Below are 20,513 nucleotides of genomic sequence, written 5' to 3' on the forward strand. Positions count from 1 at the left end.
GATAATCAGTCACACAAGACAATAGTGGAGATAAAAGAGCAGAGGGGACAGCATGTATGAACATCTTGAGGTGGGAAAGATTTGGGCATATTTGAAAAGGAGTCATTTTAGTGTAATCATGGAGTAGTGTGGCGTGAGGATGGAGAGACCAGCAGAGACAGATCAGGTGGGTCTGTAGAGCCATCCAGCCCTTGTAAGGAGATTGGAGTTTTACAAGAATAATGAAAAACCACTGAAGGTTTTTAAGAAAGGTTTAGTTTATGTTCTAGAAGATGATCACTGTTCTTGTAATGTGGAAACAATTGGCTATGAATGGGGTGTTAGCCGAGGAGAAGAAGAAAAGACAGGGTCAAGATATTTTTAGGAGTAGACTCAAGTGAAGTTACCAACGCTTTGGATATAGTGGTTATGGGAAAAGAAAATCAGGACTGACTCTAAGATTTCTGAGTTGAGCAACTAAAGGATAATGGTGCCATTTATTGGGGTAGGACAGATAAGGGAAAGGTTCATTTACAGAAGGGAAATGAGGAGTTCTATCTTGGATATATACGATTTGAAGTGTCTGTAATACATCCAGGTTGAGCTGTCAGGTAAGTTAAGCTGTATATGATACTCAGAAAAAAATTATCTGGGTTGGAGATATAAACTGTGGAGTCTTAAGTTATAATGTTTTTTTAAAGTTATAATGATTTTTAAAATACTGAGAATTAATGGGATCACCCAGGGAGAAAGAGTAAAATGAGAAGAGAAGAAGGTCCAGGACTAACCAGAGTACTGCCAACACTTCAGAGGAGGAACAGGAGCCAGCTGGAAAAGGAAACTATTGGGAGAAGCTAGTGCATTTGGAAAACTAGTAAACAATAGTGCAATGATAGCCGAGAGAAGAGAATATTTCAAGAAGTTAATGGCCAACCCCACCAAATGTTCAAAGGGTGGATAGGAAGAGGACAGAGAAGTGTACATTGCATACGGCTGTGTGAGGATTGCTAGTGATCCTGAAACAAGAAATTTCAGTAAAGTGGTGGGGAAGAGTAGAAGCCATATTGGAATGTATTAAATCAAAGAAAAATTAAGGAGGTGAAACCAATACAGTTAAAAATTTTTGAGAGTTGGTTACATACAATAATGAACAAATGGGTGAAAACAATTGTCAGGGAGCTATGAAACTAAGTTTTGACTATTGTTGGAGTTGTTTTAAAAATAAAATTGGAAAATCAGAATATAGTTATAAAAATGATCCACTAAAGAATGGGAAAAGTTGATAAAAGAAGAAGGGCTAACCAAAGTGAAGTGTTTTTAAAGGTCAAAGGGCATGGGGTCCAGAGGATAAGGGGAGGAGTTGGAATTCGCTAAGATGAAGAAAGTGTCCTCCATCATGACAGAAGATGAAAGATGAAGATAGCTGCAAAATGAGGGTAGTCTTTATTAAGTTTGCATTAGGAATCTTTTATTTCATTTAATTATAAGCAAGATGAGCAGCTGAGTAAGGGTAAAAGAGGGAGCAGTTGTAGGTGAAGAGAACATACAAAATCATTCTGGGAAATATAAGTGGGTTTCTGGGTCATAGTGGGTACAAGTTGAGATTTTAGATAATAAATTAAGGAAACATTGGTTCAGTTAGATATTCTCTGGTAACATTCAGCTGTTCAGACACAGGTGCAGAGAAGATGGAGGGTTGAGGCTTTGCCAGACACATGTGATGAAGGTAAGAGTAGAGGGGTTGAGAGTACTTGTGAGGGAGTGATTATAATGATGGACCACAGAATGTTTAATGATGTACAGAAAAGCAAAAAAAAAAGAAGAAGAAAATTCAACAAAATGTTTAAAGAGGATATTTCTAAGTGAGGAGAATATAGGTGATTTTCATTTTCATCTTTATGTGAGTCTTTATTCTCTAAATTTTCTATAAGAAGCATATTTTAGTTCTAAGTATAGTTATTTTTAAAATAACCAAAATGTTGCAAAAGCAGTTATATCCTGAGTTTAAGAGCAATCTTCTTAAAATTGTGGTGGGAATCAGAAAACAAGTAACAAAATGGCAATAAGCACATCCCTATCAATAATTGCTTCAAATGTTAGTGGACTAAATGCATCAATTAAAAGACACAGAGTGGCTGATTGGATTTAAAAAAAAAAACTCACCTATATGCTATTTACAAAAGATTCATTTCAGAGCTAAAAACACACAGAGACTGAAAGTGAGGCTAAAAAAAGATATTTCATGCAAATAGAAATGACAGGGGTGGGTATAGCTCCATGGTAGAGAACATGATTAACATGCACAAGGTCCTGGGTTCAATCCCTTGAACTTCCATTAAAATAAATAAATAAACCCAATTATCTCCCCACCCCCCAAAAAAAATTTTAAATAGAAATGATAAGAAAGCAGGGATAACTATACTCATATGAGACAAAATAGACTTTAAAAATGAAGTCTATATCAAAAGACAAAGAAGGGCATTATACAATGATAAAGGGATCAATACAAGAAGAGGATATAGTGCTTGTTAACACATATGCACCTAATACAGAAGCATATAAATATATAAAGCAAATATTAACAAACATAAAGGGAGCAATTGACAATATTACAACATTAGTAGGGAACTTTAACACCCCACTTACATCAATGGACAAATTAGCAGACAGAAAGTCAACAAGGAAAGACAGTCGTCTTAAACAACACATTAGACCAGTTGGACTTTATATACATCTATGGGACATTCCATGCAAAAACAGCAGAATAGACATTCTTTTCAAGGGCATATGGCATGTTTTCTAGGATAGATCACATGCTGGGCCACAAAACGAGTCTCAACAAATTTAAGAGGGTCAAGCATATTTTTCCAATCACAACAGTATGAAACTAGAAATCAATTACAGGAAGAATATTGGGAAAAACACAAATGTAGAGACTAAACAACATGCTACTAAAAACCAATGGGTCAATGAAGAAATCAAAGAGGAAAACAGAAAATTCCTTGAGTCATATGAAAATGGAAACACAATTTTCCAAAACCTATCGGACACAGCAAAAGCAGTTCTAAGGGGGTGACTTACAGAGATACAGCCCTAATTCAAAAAACAAGAGCCTCTAATTGGGACTCTGAGCTCTGTATATTTCTGGCCCTGCTGTGACTCCAGGAAGGCATTCACATTTGCTACCAACAGTGGTAGCAGAGGTGGTAGAGCCAGGCCAGTCCTCAGCACCCAGCACCATGGCTCCCAGCAACCTGGATCACATACAGCAGGCTGGCAGCCAAGCTCGTGCATCCCAGCCATTGCTCCTCCATCTGCTCTGCAGACAATGGAAGATGAGCAAGTGGAGCTCTAAGTCCAGCCAGCCCTTGGCCTCCAAGCAGGAAAAGCACAGCCCTGAGAAGTGAGGGTGGGACAGGCCACACAAGCAGAATATGGTGATTCCCCGGTTGGGGCTGGTAGCTAGTTAGAAGGAGTCCAGCTAAGTGCCAACACCTAAGAGATTTCTGGGCAACCAAAGGGGAGCAGGAACAAGGGTGCTGCCAAGACCCAGAAAACCACAACTCCAGGGAGGAAACCACGGGGCAGACACAAAACTGGAGAAGGAGGAAGAAGAAGGCATCTCACAGGAGTCCTCATCAGGAACAGTTTTCTTCTGGGACTGGACAGCTCTGCTCCCCTCCCACTGACCCCACCCCTTGCCCAGGCCCACGTGTCAACCCCCCCCACCTACGCCCTCACCACCACACTACAGCATACACCAGCCGCTGCAGGGCCCTGGGGGCCTGAGTGGGGAGTTTTCCTTTGATTTCAGTAACCAGCAACCCATCTCGTTCAAGAGCCACACCTGCCCCCAGACAAAGCTGACTTCCCACTTAGCCACTCCCCACGCTGCTGTGTCCTCACTCCCTCAGTGGTGGGGACATTGCTGGCTGGGCTCTTGGTCTGGGTTGGGGAGGGGGTCCCTTCTGATCTCTGACTCTTCCCTCTGGCTTCCCATTAAGGGGAGGTTACCAGTGGGGAGAGGGCAGGGGGGAGGGTCATGATAAGGGTAGGGAGTTAAGAGATAAAACTATTATATATAAAATAAATAAGCAGCAAAGATATATTATACAATATAGGAAATATGGCCATCATTTTGTAATAATTTTAAGTGGAGCATAATCTATAAAAAATATTGAATCACTATGTTGTACACCTGTAACTAATATTGTAAATCAATATATTTCAATTTTTAAAAATTGACATGGAAACATGTTGAGAATTCATTGCAACCCATTGCAATGAGTTTAAATAAAATATATTAAATATTTAAAATGTATAAAATATAAATATATAAAATCTTTAATATATAAACTGAGAAAAATATACATATATGAAATCCTTAAGTTCAAAATGGTATTTTGAAAAACAAATAACCTCATTGGTCATGTTTAAATGTTGCTGGCCCACAGGCACATGAAAAGATGCTCGATACTGCTAGTCATCATGGCAATGCAAATCAAAACTACAATGAGATATCACCTCACACCTGTCAGAATGTCTGTCATCAAAAAGAACACAAATAATAAATGTTGGCAAGGATTTAGAGAAAAGGGGATGTTGGTGGGAATGTAAATTGATGCAGCCACTGTGGAAAATGGCATGGATGATTCTCAAAAAACTAAGAGTACTTCTGCACAGCAAAGGAAACCATAAGTAAAACAAAATGACAGCCTACGGAATGGGAGAAAATTTTTGCAAATGAAACTGACAAAGGAGTGATCTCCAGAATATGTAAGCAGCTCAAACAACTTAATAAGAAAAAAACAAACAACCCAATCCAAAAATGGGCAGAAGACCTAAACAAGCAATTCTCCAAGGAAGAAATACAAATGATTAGTAGGCAAATGAAAAAATGCTCAATATCACTAATTATCAGAGAAATGCAAATCAAAACTACAATGAGCTATCAAGTTACACCTGTCAGAATGGCCATCATTCAAAAGTCCACAAATGACAAACGCTGGAGAGGCTGTGGAGAAAAGGGAACCCTCCTACAATGCTGATTGGAATGCAGTTTGGTGCAGCCACTGTGGAAAACAGGATGGAGATTCCTCAAAAGACTAGGAATACACTTACCATATGACCCAGGAATCCTGCTCCTGGGCATATGTCCAGAAGGAACCCTACTTCAAAATGACAACTATACCCCAAAGTTCACAGCAGCACTATTTACAATAGCCAAGACATGGAAACAGCCTAAATGTCCATCAACAGATGACTGGATAAAAAAGATGTGGTATATTTATACAGCGGAATACTATTCAGCCATAAAAACCAGCAACATAACGCCATTTGCAGCAGCATGGATGTTCCTGGAGAATGTCATTCTAGTGAAGTAAGCCAGAAAGAGGAAGAAAAATACCATATGAGATCGCTCATATGTGGAATCTAAAAACACAAAACATAAACACAAAATAGAAACAGACTCATAGACACAGAATACAAACTTGTGGTTGCCAAGGGGGCGGGGGGTGGGAAGGGAGAGACTAGGATTTCAAAATGTAGAACAGATAAACAAGATTATACTGCATAGCACAGGGAAATATATACAAGATCTTGTGGTAGCTCACAGTGAAAAAAAAATATATCTATGTTCATGTATAACTGAAAAATTGTGCTCTACACTGGAATTTGACACAATGTTCTAAAATGACTATAAGTCAATAAAAAAATGTTTAAAAAAAAAACTAAAAGTAGAACTACCATATGACCCAGCAATTCCACAAAGGTATATATCCAAAAAAAAAAAAAAAACTAATATGAAAAGATACACACACTCCAATATTCATAGCAGCTTTATTTATAATTGCCAAAATATGGAAGCAACCTGTGTCCTTCAACAGATGAATGGATTAAGAAGTGTGGTGTATATCTATATATTATATATTATATATATTATATATGTGGTGGAATACTTCTCAACTGTGGAAAAAAATGAAATTTTGCAATTTATAACAACATGGATGGACATGAAGGGTATTATGGTAACTGAAATAAATCAGGCAGAGAAAGACAAGTACTGTATGATATCACTTATAAGTGGAATCTAAAAAGTAAAGCTAGTGAATATAACAAAAAAGAAGCAGACTCACAGACACAGAGAACAAACTAGTGGTTACTAGTGAGGAGGAGGAAGGAGGAGGGGTAACATGAGGGTAGGGGATTAAGAGGTACAAACTATTACAGGAAAAGCTGCAAGAATATATTGTACAATACAGGGAACATAGCCAGTACTTTATAATAACCATAAATGGAGTATAACCTTTAAAATTGTGAATCATATCATACACCTGTAACTTATATAATAATGCACATCAACTATTCTTCAATAAAAATAAATAGATAGGTAAATAAATAGATACTACTGGGCTTATTATTCTGAAATTAAATAAGGTACAGAATCTACAGAATCAAGCATTTATCTTATAAACTGTTTTTCACTTTAATCAGACAGAAGTTTGATTAATTCAGAAAGAATGATTGACTTAGAAAAAATGTCATTTTGCACCCCAGTGAAATAATGGATCTATGCAATAATCATCAACAGCTGCTAAAACCATAGGTAAAAGGCTGACACCTAACGCCCACTGATCAATCTGAGCATCACTAAAAGTGGGGCAAACAGGCATTGTATTCCCCTTGATGTGATCCAACAGCAAGCACCCAGCACTGCCTGTGAAATATTCTTGCCTCTCTCAACATAATTAAACCTAAATTTAATCATGTTTTAGACTTAGCTACCAGTTAACAAGAAAAATGGGGCTATAGAAACAAGATAAACGTTACCACAAAGAGACAACCAAACAAGTCCAGGATGCAGGAAATTCAACAGGAAAAATGACTCATCTCTTCAACAAATAAGTACCTTGGAAAAAAAAAGAGGAAGCAGAAATTGTTAAAGAATAAGAGAGGCATAAGAGATAAATCAACCAAATTCTATAAAGACCCTTGTTTGGATCCTGACTGAACAAGTAAGACTATTGACAAATTTTGAGATGGTTGAAGAAATTTAAACATAGGTTGGAATATTATTTCAAACAATAATTTTGTTAGATAATACTGTTGTGGTTACATTATTTTAAAGCCTTTATCTGTTAGAAATTAAGTATTTACAAGTAAAATTACAAAAAATTGTTACAAGTGGAATTACAGTGGTTCAGGAGTACAGACTGGTTAAGTACAATTGTCAAATACTGATAATTATTGGAGCTAGTATAGTACCATCAAGGTTCATTACACTATTCTCCCTACTTCTGGGTATGTTTGAGATTTTTCATAATAAAATATTTTAAACAAAGTTGAAAAGAAAGAGACAATATGTCATTAAAATCTGAGAGTCTTGAGACCTGAGGCTTATAAAGCCCTTTCAGAACCTGAAGTCACCTGCAACTTTATACTACGCAAGAATGATCCAAATATCAACGTGTATTGTTATTCTGTTAAACTGACATTTGCCTGTTTGCAGTGTCTTTATATGAGTTCATAATAACCGAAGACATCCAGCAATCTGTGAAGAGCTTCTTGTCTTTACCACTTGGCAAGGAAAGAAACAGATTACTAGACTCGCAAAAACATCCACCCACCCCCATCTTTAAGCAGGTGAATGACTGTGATGGTGGTATTAAAATTCACAACCAATTACACCATCTGACTCAGATTTCTTGAGACAAAACAGAAGAATAAGGAAACACAAGCAGTGGCTGTGTGCAGTCAAATGTACAAATATTTATCTAGCTTACTCCACCACTGCACAGAGTTTTAATATGTAGTCTGAGAGCATAAACTGCAGGTGCCAATACTGTACATGTGCCTGAGACATGACAATTTAGCAGCCCTTCTGGGGTGTTTAAACCATTTAGAAGCTTCACTCCAATGAAGTCCAAATGGGAGAAACATCCAGCTGTCAGGAACACAACAGGCTTTCTCTTTCTCTCTTCCTCTCTCACGTACACCTTTGGCACCTGGGCTCATTCCAGAACCCCGGCAGCCCTCTCACAATGATCTACACCTGCAAGCTCTTCTGTGTCCAGCCCTGCCCTGATCAAACCCTACCCCTACTACCACCACCACCATCGCCACCATTGCCAATACACACACACACACACACACACACACACACATACACACAGTGGAATTCCTATTACCTACACATGGTACAATGGCAGTGGCTCTCAACGTGTGGTCCTGAGACCAGCAGCAGCAGCATCACCTGGGAACTTGCTAAACATGAAAATTCTTGGGCCCCAACTCCAGACCTGTGGGACCAGAAACTCTGGAGTGGGAGCTGGCACTTGAAGTTTTAATTAAGTCCTTCAGATAATTCCCATGTACACCAAAGTTTGGGCAAAGTAGAGGAGAGTCCTGCTCAGAAATGAAGGGTAAACTTGGGGGAACACTGTAGGTCCTTCTAATCCTTAAAAACCTAGGACTCAGTGAATACAAGACATTCTCATTTCACACAAGAGGGAACAAGAATAATTAAGAAATCAAAAGACACATAGTCTATGTGAATTAATTATAGAAAACATGGTGGTGGGGTGAAATGGGCCAGATAATACAAAACAAGTGTTAACAAAATTAGTGTTAAAAAGAGATAGACTGGGATTTCAAAATTGTAGAATAGATAAACAAGATTATAATATATAGCACAGGGAAATATATACAAGATCTTATGGTAGCTCACAGAGAAAGGAATGTGACAATGAATATATATATGCTCATGTATAATTGAAAAATTGTGCTCTACACTGGAATTTGACACAACATTGTGAAATGATTATAAATCAATAAAAAATGTTTTAAAATATTGTTATTGTTTCAGCACATCTTCCAAATTGAGGTTAATTTAACATTGGTTTGCACTGAATCAATTTGCCAACAAGTGCTAATTGAGGACCTTTGATGTCCTTTTCTTCAAAATACACCAACCAGTGGAGACCCCTCAAGAGAGTATTTGGGGAATTCTCTGAAAGATTTAGGATTCAAATCACAATATAAGTAATGTGCATGTGTATGAGTGATATTATAGTAAACTTGGAAGGGATTCTTAGAAAGTGAGATAATACAAGGGTATTCTTTCCTCTGCCTCTGTCTAGAGTACAGAATAAAAACCTACATTTTTAAAGGAACAAGCATAAGGGAAACAATGTCTAAAGACTGAATCCCTACTCTGCATCTCAGCTCAAAAGTAAAGTAAATTGTTGTTGCTAAATTTGGATTCAAAACCAGGTATGCCTCTTGTTGAGATCTGTGTTTTCTGGGTCTTGCAGAGAAGCCAGCCCATGGAATCTACTTCTTTGGAAATTCTCCAGGGAAAGAATTTCTAGAATGAGGGTTTTGAATTACAAATATGTGGGCGATGTTTCTAATTTCCCAGAATACATATGATTTCTCATAATTAAAGCACCCAAGGTTTTTCTTCTACTTTGATTTTTATTAGGTTATAAAACTGGTGGGATAATTATTCATGTTAAAAAGAATCATTTTCAGTTTTAAGCTATTGCCGTATTTCAAACTCTTTTCAATTTCTCTTAATTGTGATGAGACTGTATTTATAAGGGTAGAATAAAGTCACTCAGATGATAGTATTTCAAATACTCCCTGCCTTCTTTTTAATTAATAAACCCAAAAGCCATCTTTTGCAGAAATAACTGCCTTAAGCCTCAAAAAAGTTTTCAGCTTAAAAGTAACAAAGTTCAACATTTTTAAGAGGGCTGCTTTATTACAAATTTTGGTGGTGGCAGGCAAAAATCAGAAAATTGAACCAGGAGATTAAAAAAGTGCTAAAGGGGACATTCTCCCCTCTCCATCACACCCACCTTAAAATTTTATGGAATGAAAAATAAATATTATTTTCCCTCTCTGCTATATTTTGCCATTTTACTGAAGGCCTTTACTATGATGATGATGATCTAACATAGTTAGAACTGAATTTGTTTCTGTGGAAACAAACAAAGAACAACCAAATGAGAACAAGCAAAGGCTATTTCTTCAGAACTTGGATAAGAAGTGAGTCAGCCACTGTCACTTGCATCTTGGCAAAGACTGAAAGGCAAGCAGAGGAGTAGGGATGCTTGAGTGTGTGAAAAGGGAAGACTTCGGGTGTGCCCTGATTGGAGGCTGTGGCCACAGGGAAGCTGGAGGAGGGCTAACTTGTAGGAAGATACATTATGCGATTGGTTCGGGGTCCATATTTGGCTTTCTCTAGTTGGTCCTAAGTTGGAAGTGGGGACAAAGATTTGAGAAGCTGTCAATTATTAATCAAATCCTGCCTGGTCATTTGGAGCCAACTTTTACAGAAGTTACTGGTTAGCTTCCTAGATGATTATTAGAGATAGTAGTCTGACTTCCAACAAGCCTGACTTACAGCAGGCTGGCTTCCTGGACTGTTTATTGTTGACAAAGGTGTCCTGGACAGGTTGCTGTAGGTTGTGGGTCAGTTCTGTTTTTATATAGGGCCTGGTCATTGTCTGTTTATATGTTTCATTTCTCATTTCCAAGTCAATTATAATTTAAGGAACAGTTGAAATATTGGTGTAATTCAGAACCAAAATGGGGTGCCCACCTCTGTGGAAATTTAGGTCCAGCAACCAGAGGAGGCATTGTACAATTTCACATGTATGAGGGTACATCCGAGTGGTGACAATCTGGGAGGACATTTTAAGAGATATCTTGAAGCTAATAGCCCGTACACAGAGACAAGACCACAAAGAATGGATTGAGAAGAGTCTGGCACAGGCAAATTCTGTCCGGGAAGCCAGGGTAAGATAAACCAACAAAGCCAACAGGAGCTAAGACATGAAACAAGATGGCACATTGGGAATGGGAGAGGCACATCTAGCCTAAAGTCTCAGAAACAGATTTCAAAATCCCTCTGCATACCCAACAAAACTGATCTACTGGCAATATGGCCCAGAGGCCTCCCTGTTTGATATTCCAATCTGATATTAAGCCTCTACACACTGGTTTGACCATATCAGTTGGTCAGTTCCCAATTCCATCATGGTGCCCAAGACAACTGGTCATTAAATATGCATTTTGAATATTACTCCTATTTCAAAGTGAGAAAGTCGAGTTGTGTCCCCAACTGGTGGTTACCAAGAATAAATGATTTGGGATGTAGTTTTGCGGGTATGCTGGTCCCTTTCAGTCTAGGTGCTGGGTAACTTGTATCCAGGTTTGTCTGAGCGGGGAAGGCATGAGAACCTGAAAGAAGGAATCAAAGTAGCCCTGGTGAGAAGCGGTATTCTTCCCTTGATGAGTGAGGGCCACAAGGAAGCCATGAATTTTGAAATCACACATTAATGTCACCTGAGAAGACTGGAGGGCAAATCATTGGGGGTCTATAGCCATGGAAGGGATTATGTCAACCCTGCAGTTGAAGCCCCTGCAGGAGCTTCAGAAATGGGAGCCCAGGACAGAGAAGAGAATAAAGAGGATAAAGAAGGACATTCATTCTGGTAGCTTCAGTGAGAGAACTTAAGCTACCAGAATGAATATCTCATTATCTCATTGATAACGTGAGAGTTACCCCCTGACTTGGCCAAGAGGTCCTGGTGATAGACATTACAGGAGTATTCCTTGGTGTGTGCTCAGAGCAGAGACACTGTCCTTACCACTTCATATGTTACTTTCCACTCCAGCATCCTTCCAAGGCAATATCTACTTCAGTTAAAAAAAAAAAAAAAAAAAAAAGGAGGCGGGTAGCATTTAATGTTGCTTGTTTACTGTTTGAATTTTTCATAATACCTAAGTCTATTTCTATGGTGGTAAATTAACAGATGTTATTTGGAGAAAAAATATTCCAAATTCACATTTAATATCCCACAAGTATGATAAATTATTTACTAAAATGGCCAAATAATATAGAGGCACTTTAAAAATACCTTTTATTACTGGTGAATGTTTGAAATCCCATAAATTCTGCAATTTCTAAAAATAAAACTGTACCAAGAGTAATTGTGGCATGAATTTTTTCCTATTTACTTCTATTTAATGAAAATCTATAAGAAATCAAGATAGATTTGCCTATTCTGGAAAAGGGGAATCCCTCCTCTCCTTTTGTGCATTTTCAGTTTCCCCTTTTGATTCTGAAATCTATCTGCAAGGGAACAGTGTTGCAGCTGCCGTATGAACCATGTCCACCCTCAAGTCCACAGACCTCTGTCCCACCGGACCAGCTTTTCTCTAAAGAAAAGACATCATCTCTTGGCAGTGTGTTCAGGCTTGCTTACGCACAGTTCAAAATTTGAGTTTCAGAGCCTTTCAACTTGACTCTTTAAATTAGGGATAGGGTAAATGATGTGGATCCCTCGTCCCACAGGCAGTGAGTTGTCAAGGATACTAACTTTCTTCTCTCAAAATTGGTGACCAAGACCTGGAGCAGAAGGCAAAGATACATCAAGAACCTCCCTTTCTGAAGACAGCTGCCAACAGCTGGAGGCATGAACCCCTCCACGATGTTTCAATAGACCAGATTTAACTCCTGTGCTGCTCCCAACCACTCCTCCCATCCCAGACAAGGAGAAGACCAGGAAGAGGGGAGAAAGGAGAGATTGCTTGTTGCGAGTCACCAGCAGAGAGTAAAAAGCTTCAGTGTTTTCCATGGAGGAAGAAAGGGGAGCACTCACAGACACTGGGGTGTCAGAAACAAGAGGAGATGAGCATCTTGATCCACAGGGGGACATTGGCTTATGGAGCTGACCTGCTGATCTGTCCATTCTCCAAGCCTCTCTGAGCAGGAGAGCGGGCAACTGAGACAGCAGAGAGAAAGGCCAGCAGCGGGGGAAACAGCCCTCCTTCCTGCCATGTGGTGTTTCAGTGAAACCTGATTTCCTGTGACTCAGACGGACGCTGCAGAAGGCAGCTGGTCTTGAGCCATCTTGTCGTACCCCAAACTAGAAGGCTACCTATAGGGTCAGGGTCCCCAGTGGTGGGAAGCGGCAGGGTGTATTCCCGGCAATGAAAGCTGGGGTGGGATTCGAAAGAGGCTGAGCTAGAGTTAATCTCTCACATTAGGGAACTAGATGGAAACAAGGGGTGGAGCCCTGCTCTCATCCTGAAGGTTCCTTAAAGAACTCACACATGTACCCCAACAAGGAAGCAAGCTGGGATGCTCGCCCTTAGGTGGGCATCTATACTTGGGCCATCTCGACCTGAGAAGCAATAGCCAAGATATGGCCAGTGCACATCAGGAATGTTAGATTGATCCCTTTCTATCCCCCCTCTGCAATCGAGGAGAAAGGTGCCCTGAGAAATCAGGAGTAAGGAGCAAAAAAGCAGACAAAGCTTTCTCCTTCCTGTAAGTCCCCTTGGAAAAGCAAGGCCAGTGCTGGGAGGAGGGAAGGAGACAGGCAGCATTGTACTGGCTCTGAAAGATAGTTTAAACTTGACTTGCCTTTTTTTTTTTTTAATATTTAGAAGTAAATTTAGGTGGGGGGAGATGTGGAACTCCGTGAGTACAAGGCAGAATTTTCCCCCAAAAAAGAATAAATACTTGCAGATTTTGAATTGCAATAAGAGCCCTCAGCAGCGAGGGATGTGGCCCTGAGGTCAGGGAATCACAATGATAAACCAGGAGCATCTAGGAAGTGACCCCTGCACAAGATTTAAATTCCAGGATGCTCTCTCCTTGGACTTCAGGAAAAGTAAAGTTAAGTGGCACAGTTTAAATTATTTCTCTCATAGTTTCCCTAACACTTTAATAAAAAGCTTGAAATAAGTGAGGGACTGGACCATAAAGATGATAACAGAGGGGAACAGATCCCCTTCACGATCCCCTCTGTGATTTTGCAGAGGTAGTAAGATCCCACAAGAAGGTGTCCTGAGCCCCAGGCCCCCACTTAGAAGGGCAGTAACTAGGTATCTGCTTTGGCTCAAAAAAGGCTGGGGAGAAAAAAACAGCCTGGAGAATAGATAAAGAGAACCCTGCAAGTATAGACATGAGAAAACTCTCCCCACCACTCCCCAGCCCAGGAAATACACCAGAGTGGTGAGTTTCAAATTCCTTGTTCCTTGACCCACAGTAAAAAACACATTTTACATCATGACCCTATACACGCATACCTGCATACCTGATTAAAGTTGAGTAAAGCAGTATCTACTCACCATGTGTAATGAATTGGACACTGGTATTTTATATTCTGTCCGTTTTTTTTTAATGTTGGTCACAGCTCATATAAATAGATTTCTGGACCCTCGTGGTCTACAACCAGCAGTGCAAACAACTCTCCTTAGAGGGAGGTGACCCTTAAGAGGGAGAGGAGAATCTGGAGCCCAGGAGCATGGACCACATTTGTTCTCTTCTCTCCAAAACACGCCTCCCTCACAGTTCCTTCTTTATCGCTGGACTGGAATCATAAATTCCTGATTACCTACCTTCCAGATGAGTTCTCTCCTCTGGAGCTCACACCTCTCCACTTGTTCTCTTACCTAAACACCCTCGATGGCTTTGTAGCTCTACCCATAGAACGTGGGCTGGACACCTCAATACTGCCTCCACTACTTAAATATGTTCCAGTCCCTTAAACACCCAACTTGTACCAATCATCCAGAAGTTCTTAATAAGTGTGTCTGAATAATAAGAGTAACAAGTAACATTTATAGATGCAAGGATGTGTCAGTCACTGCTCTCTGCTTTATCAACCTATATTTCTCTATCCATAATCCTTACAATCGTCCCACAAATAAGGAAAGAGACGCCCAGGAAGGTTAAGTAAGAATGCATAGCTGTTAAGCGGTAGACCTATGCTTTGAATACAGGTATTCTTGGAAAACTTGCATGTCATAAAAAAGCATTGACACAAAGAAGAAGTTTGACCTTCCAATGGCGGGAAGAGGGTCATGAGACAAGGAGCATCATGGATGCTATGGAAAGCCTCTTTAGGGATTCATGCTCATGGCAGAATAACGCTTTTATATCAAAGGGTTTGAATCAAAGACTTCTTGCTCTCTCATGAAGACACATTTGTTCTTTGAGCTCCTCCACTGAGTCACTGGGCTCCCCATAGATCTTGAGGAATGAGGGACTTTTGGGAGAATCTTGTTTCTAGATATGGGAGCAGAGGAGAGATGGGAAAATGCCTGGCCCTCCTGGATGTCCCATTTTCTAGACACAAGGGGACAAAAAGAAGTGTCTAATACCCATCCAAAAGTTTCAGTCACGATTCCCACTTTGTAAGTCAAATCCTGAAATAATTGTATCTCCACAAAACAGAGACGGAAAATACACATCGTGATAGCATTTGGATTTGTGAACCACCTTCTCCTACCATCTTCACTTGTTTCAAGAATTTTAGGTCCTGGGTCACTTGCAATATTGCTGAGGAAAACCTTTCTCAAGAGCAGGACTCTTGGAGAGAGCCTTCTCATAGGTTCCTGGGACTGGTCCTCAGTTTTGCTGGTTTAATGTGAGAGGAGACTCTGGGGGCACACAAATCATGCTTAAGTAGCAATGCTAGAGCCTTCGCTTAGAAAGGGTGATATTATTTTCCACTCCTCCAGGGGGCACCATTTACACACAATTCATTATGAATGGCACCCACAGGGATTACGCAAAGTGGTAGTCCTGAAAAATAACCCTGCCTGAAACCATCCTTCAGATATCAGACACCAGGAAAAAATTAATCAAATAAATTAAGTTAACTGAATTCATATGCTTAAGTTTGCTTGGATCAGAGAATCAGAAAGAAAGGTAGAAATTGACCATTTCATCACTCCCTCCTTTCAGATGGAAGCTGTCAGATACGTTTTCTGCCCCATTATTTAATGCCTCTCTTCCGACTATGATAGGCATATTGTCTCTAGAACATGTTAGTTTTATAATTAGTCAGGACTTATTCTCAACCATTCCCTCTACGGTGACTTTACAGACATCTGATTTCGCTCCCGTTATGTTGATTTTCACATCTCTCTGAATTCCTGAATGTAGTGGTGGGTCTCACAGTGCCGTCCCTGGGTCCAACAGCACCATCACTTGGGAACTTGTTAGAAGTGCAAATATTCAGGCCCCAACCCAACCTGAATCAGACAGATTCCCCAGGTGTGGTGCCAGACATCTGTGTATTTACATGTCTTATAGGTGATTCTAACGCATGCTAAGCATTAAGAACTATTGTCTTAATATACAGTTTCCAATCCCACTGACATGAGAAACAACCATGAGCTTTTTAAAAACATGTGTGCCCTAGATTCTCCCAGAGCCACTGGGGGAGGGGAGAAAACTTTGTGATCAAAAAGATCTGGTGGAAATTCTAGTTTTGTCACTCACCAGCTGTGTGCCTGGTGGAGGCTCCATTTTCTTGTCTCTAAAGCGAGGGTAGCAGGACCGGCCTCACTGGAAGGTGTTGGAGATAAGATACAGCAAATGCCTCGTACAGAGACTGACAGTAAATCTTCTTCCTTGGCCTCCATCACAACTGGAATCTCATTTGCCCAGCCTGGGAGGGTACAGGTCTCATCTTACCTAGAATCACAAAACAGGATTTGCCAGAAGCTGCCCACCAAAGTTTCACAAACAGCCTAACATTTTCAGAGCAGTGACTGGGGGTCTTGCCATGAATCAGTGGGAACAACACAGCCCTGAAATCTCGCGGAGCCATTTCAAACTCTAGACTGATGAGTACAGGAGTTCCCAGGAAGCAATATTTACCAACTGAGAGCATTCTAATTGTCAGAGTAGCTCTTGTGAGCCAGATCACATTCCTGCTGACAACAGGGAGGCAGAGAATTTAAATGGTTGCCTGGAAAATTTAGTGGAAGCTCTCCAAGTTACTTGCCACACACAGGTTTGTTTTTCCTTAATTATCTGGGTAATTGCTTTGGTTCCTCTGCTTGCCTTTACCAAGAGACACCTGGGCAGAAGAGTGAGCAATTAAAGTATTTATGGGACTGCCTGCTGAGTGAAGCTTCAGGCTACCCATCCCGGTGCAGTGACTCCTCCGTTGTCAGTGGGATGTTCCCATCAACCCCACCTCCACTGGAACTAATGAGGCCTTTCTAATTAATCTGGGCCCCTGCTCTTGTGGAACTGTGTGGATTGTTCTTCATGTATTTGAAGGTATCAGCCTAAAATCCAAATTATTTCACTTAAAACATGATACTTGAATATACAACTTTGGAAAATTGGTGAGACAGAAACTCTCAGGTTTTGTCGAAAGTGCGTTTTCTCAAATTAAGTTTTTGACAATTCTATAAAAATCAAACCAAAGTTTATCGAACACTGTCTCTGAATTAGTTTGAGTATGCTGCTCACTACACAGCTATCACTAGAGTCCCTGAATATTACTTAAGGGGAAAAAAATCAGAGACAGAAGGTGAGATTGAAGCTGGTGAGTTGACAAATGCACCACTTATGTGGAGAAAAAGGGAGAAAAAGACATTTCAAAAGAGTAAAAATATACTCCTTCTCCTGAACATGATAATTCAGGTGCAAGTACAAGTCAAAGCAAAATCCAAAGGTTCATAGGTCTGCAGTCTACAGGTACCAAATAATACAGATCAACTTCCCCTAGTGGATGGCACAGGAGGTTCAGTCTTCCATATTCTTCCTTTGTGTTTGTGAAGAATCCCATGGTATGAGTCAGGATAGGCCAGGTTGTGCTGCAGTAACACACAACCCTGAAGTCTCAGTGGCTTGTAGCTACAAATGTTTACTGTATCAGTCATGGTTTTCCAGAGAAACAGAACAAATCCTAGATGGACGGATGGATAGATAGATAGATAGATGAAAAACTGGCTCACATGATTATGGAATCTGAGATATCCTCAAATCTGAAAGCTGGAGACCCAGGAAAACTGATTGTATAGTTCAGTTTGAGGATGAAAGCCTGAAAACCAAGAGGGCTCATGGTATAAATCCCAGTCCAAGGACAGGAGAAGAGATGAGATGAGATACCCCAGCTCAAGAACAGACAGAGAAAATGGGAGAATGCCTCCTTTCTCCTCTTGCTATTCAGGCTCTATTCAGGTTGGATGATATCCACCCACAGTGAGGAAAGCCATCTACTTCACTGGGTCCCATGATTCAAATGCTAATCTCATCTGGAAACACTCTCACAGACAAACCCAGAAATGATGTTTAGTCAAATATGTGGGCACCCTGTGATCTACTCAAGTTGACACATAAAATTAACCATCATACCAATACAAGTCAAAGGAAAGTCAGCTGTGGCTTGGACCCCTTCACCTGCACCCCAGGACCCAGGGTAATGGAGCAGCACCAACTGGAATGTCATCAGATCCAGGGCTGAGGGAGGGGATACACGGGGGAAATAGGCACTAATTCGAGTGTTTCTGCCCAGAAATGATACATGTCCCTTCTACCCGCATTTCATTGGCTACAGCAAGTCAAATGGCCTCTCCTGAACTCAGCATAGTAGGAAAGTAAAATCCTCTCACAGCAAAAGATAGAGGAAAAATAAGATCTTTGGAAAACCAAAACATGGTCTACCTTACCAATGGAATTCTTATGGGGTCCACAACCTAACTCCCATTCTAGAATAGCCCATGCTCCAGGGACTTCCCCTCAGATCTCCACTACACCTTTTATCATTCTTCTATGCAAGCCAGGCTCTTGCTGTATTCAAGGAGCATTGCAAGCCCTTCCCTTAATTCCTAAAAGTTAAGCAAATACCTGGATGAGTATTTAAGATGATTTATTGAAGCCTTGAGAATAATAAGGAAATTTTAATGGAGAAGAAGAAAGCAATAGTACTCGATAGGAAATATCACTGCTCCTTGAATTGAGTCTGTCAGTCACGCCCCTCCACTGGCTTTCTTTCTGCCCACCTACCACCGTGAGCCTCCAGGACTCAGAGTACACTTCCCAGCCCTCCTTTTCCTCACTGACAGGATAAAACCCACCACATCCTTGTGCACAATACCACCATCCTAATCCCACAGAGATTCAACTCTGCCCACAATGAATTCAGCTCTGACAATTTTATTTTGAGTTGATTAGCATGTGTAGTTCCAGTCTCTTGATTCTAAGACAGAATTTTGACTTGGCATAAACAATGAGCTCATTGAAGAGTAAGTTTACTCAAAGATGTTGAGTATCTTTTATCTGAGCCAGACAAAATTCCAGGTAGATTCAAAATACAATTTGTTTCCATTGCACACAACAAGAAAATGACTCTGTGTGTGCTGTGCTCATTGTGGATGTGGGTGTATATGCGTGAAGTGGGTAGTTCTGGGGTGATCATATATACATAATTTGAATATTGTGTACATGTTATTTTATGTTCTGCCTTTTCACTTGCATCATTAATATATTTCAATATTTTATCTAATTGTCTTGATTAATGTAGTTAAAAACTGTATCTTGATAAACTGACATAATTCATTACAGCATTCTCTTAATTTAGATAGTTTGCTTTATTTATTATTATGAACGAGGTTGTCATAAACTGGTTCATGCATACGGATCTTTGCTTCCATTAGATTATTTTACTGAGGTAAATTTCCAGGGATAAAATTCCTGGGTTAAAACTATCAATAGTGTTATCTCATGTGAATTGTTTTTATGTCTTTCTCAATTTATACTGATTATAAATAGTTTTATTAGATATTAGGTAACATTTTATTTGAAACTTTTGTAGTCCAGTTTAACTTGATAAACTTATGAACTCCTGTGAAATACAGGTATTAAGGTTTACTTCTAATGTGAAGAGATTTTAACTCCCCAAAAGTAAACCTAAAAAAATTTGCGCTAGGATAAAGAAAGCTTCTTTTTATATAAAGGCCCTCTGATATAGACAAATAGTATATGTGGTTGATAAGGTAACAAGTAACAGAAACCAAACATATACGAATTTATGCAAGAAGGAGTTTGAAGAGCTCTGGGTAGCCCACATCATAATAAGAAAAGCTCGGAAGTATAATATCTGAGCATCACCAGAGACCTATCAAGAACAGGACTATTATTAGAACTCTTTCCCATCTCCTTCTGTCTAGACTTTGGTTTCATCTTCTCCTGCTATAGACATACAGAGTTCATTCCCAACAGCTCCACACCTAAAGAGGACAAGAGCTGTGGTAGAAGGATTGGGACTGGTCCCAATTCTTCACCCCTCCATGTATCCACACACTAGCCATGGCCTGCTCATGGGTGGTGTATACTTCTGCCCAGGCTTTTGGCTGGTCCATGTGACTTGCTTTGGCCAATAATATTTGGGAAGAAATGACAATGTGCCACTTCTGAGACTAGGTCTCTGAGACTTTGCATGTCCTCACTTGCTGTCTTGTGGAACATTCCCCAGCTAGTCTGCTGGAAGGTAAGAGACACATGCAACAGATATGCAAACCTGCTGTCTGGACCAGAGACACCCCAGCTACCACAGCCTAAATCAGTCCATTCAGTTCCAGCCTAATGGTACCTGAGTGAGCCCAGATGAGAGCTGCAGAGCCTGCCCAGCAGACCAGCAAATGTGTGAGCTAAATAAATGCTCACAGTTTTAAGCCACTTCAATTTTATGGGTATTTGTTATGCA

The 20,513-nt window shown here is 40.1% G+C and overlaps 1 pseudogene; it reads left to right on the plus strand.

Moving 5' to 3' along the window:
• Positions 1-240: 240 nt before the first annotated feature.
• Positions 241-3,927, plus strand: LOC141577413 (high mobility group protein HMG-I/HMG-Y-like; annotated as a pseudogene).
• Positions 3,928-20,513: the final 16,586 nt, after the last annotated feature.

Source organism: Camelus bactrianus, chromosome 1, assembly GCF_048773025.1.
Source record: "Camelus bactrianus isolate YW-2024 breed Bactrian camel chromosome 1, ASM4877302v1, whole genome shotgun sequence".
Lineage (NCBI taxonomy): Eukaryota > Metazoa > Chordata > Mammalia > Artiodactyla > Camelidae > Camelus > Camelus bactrianus.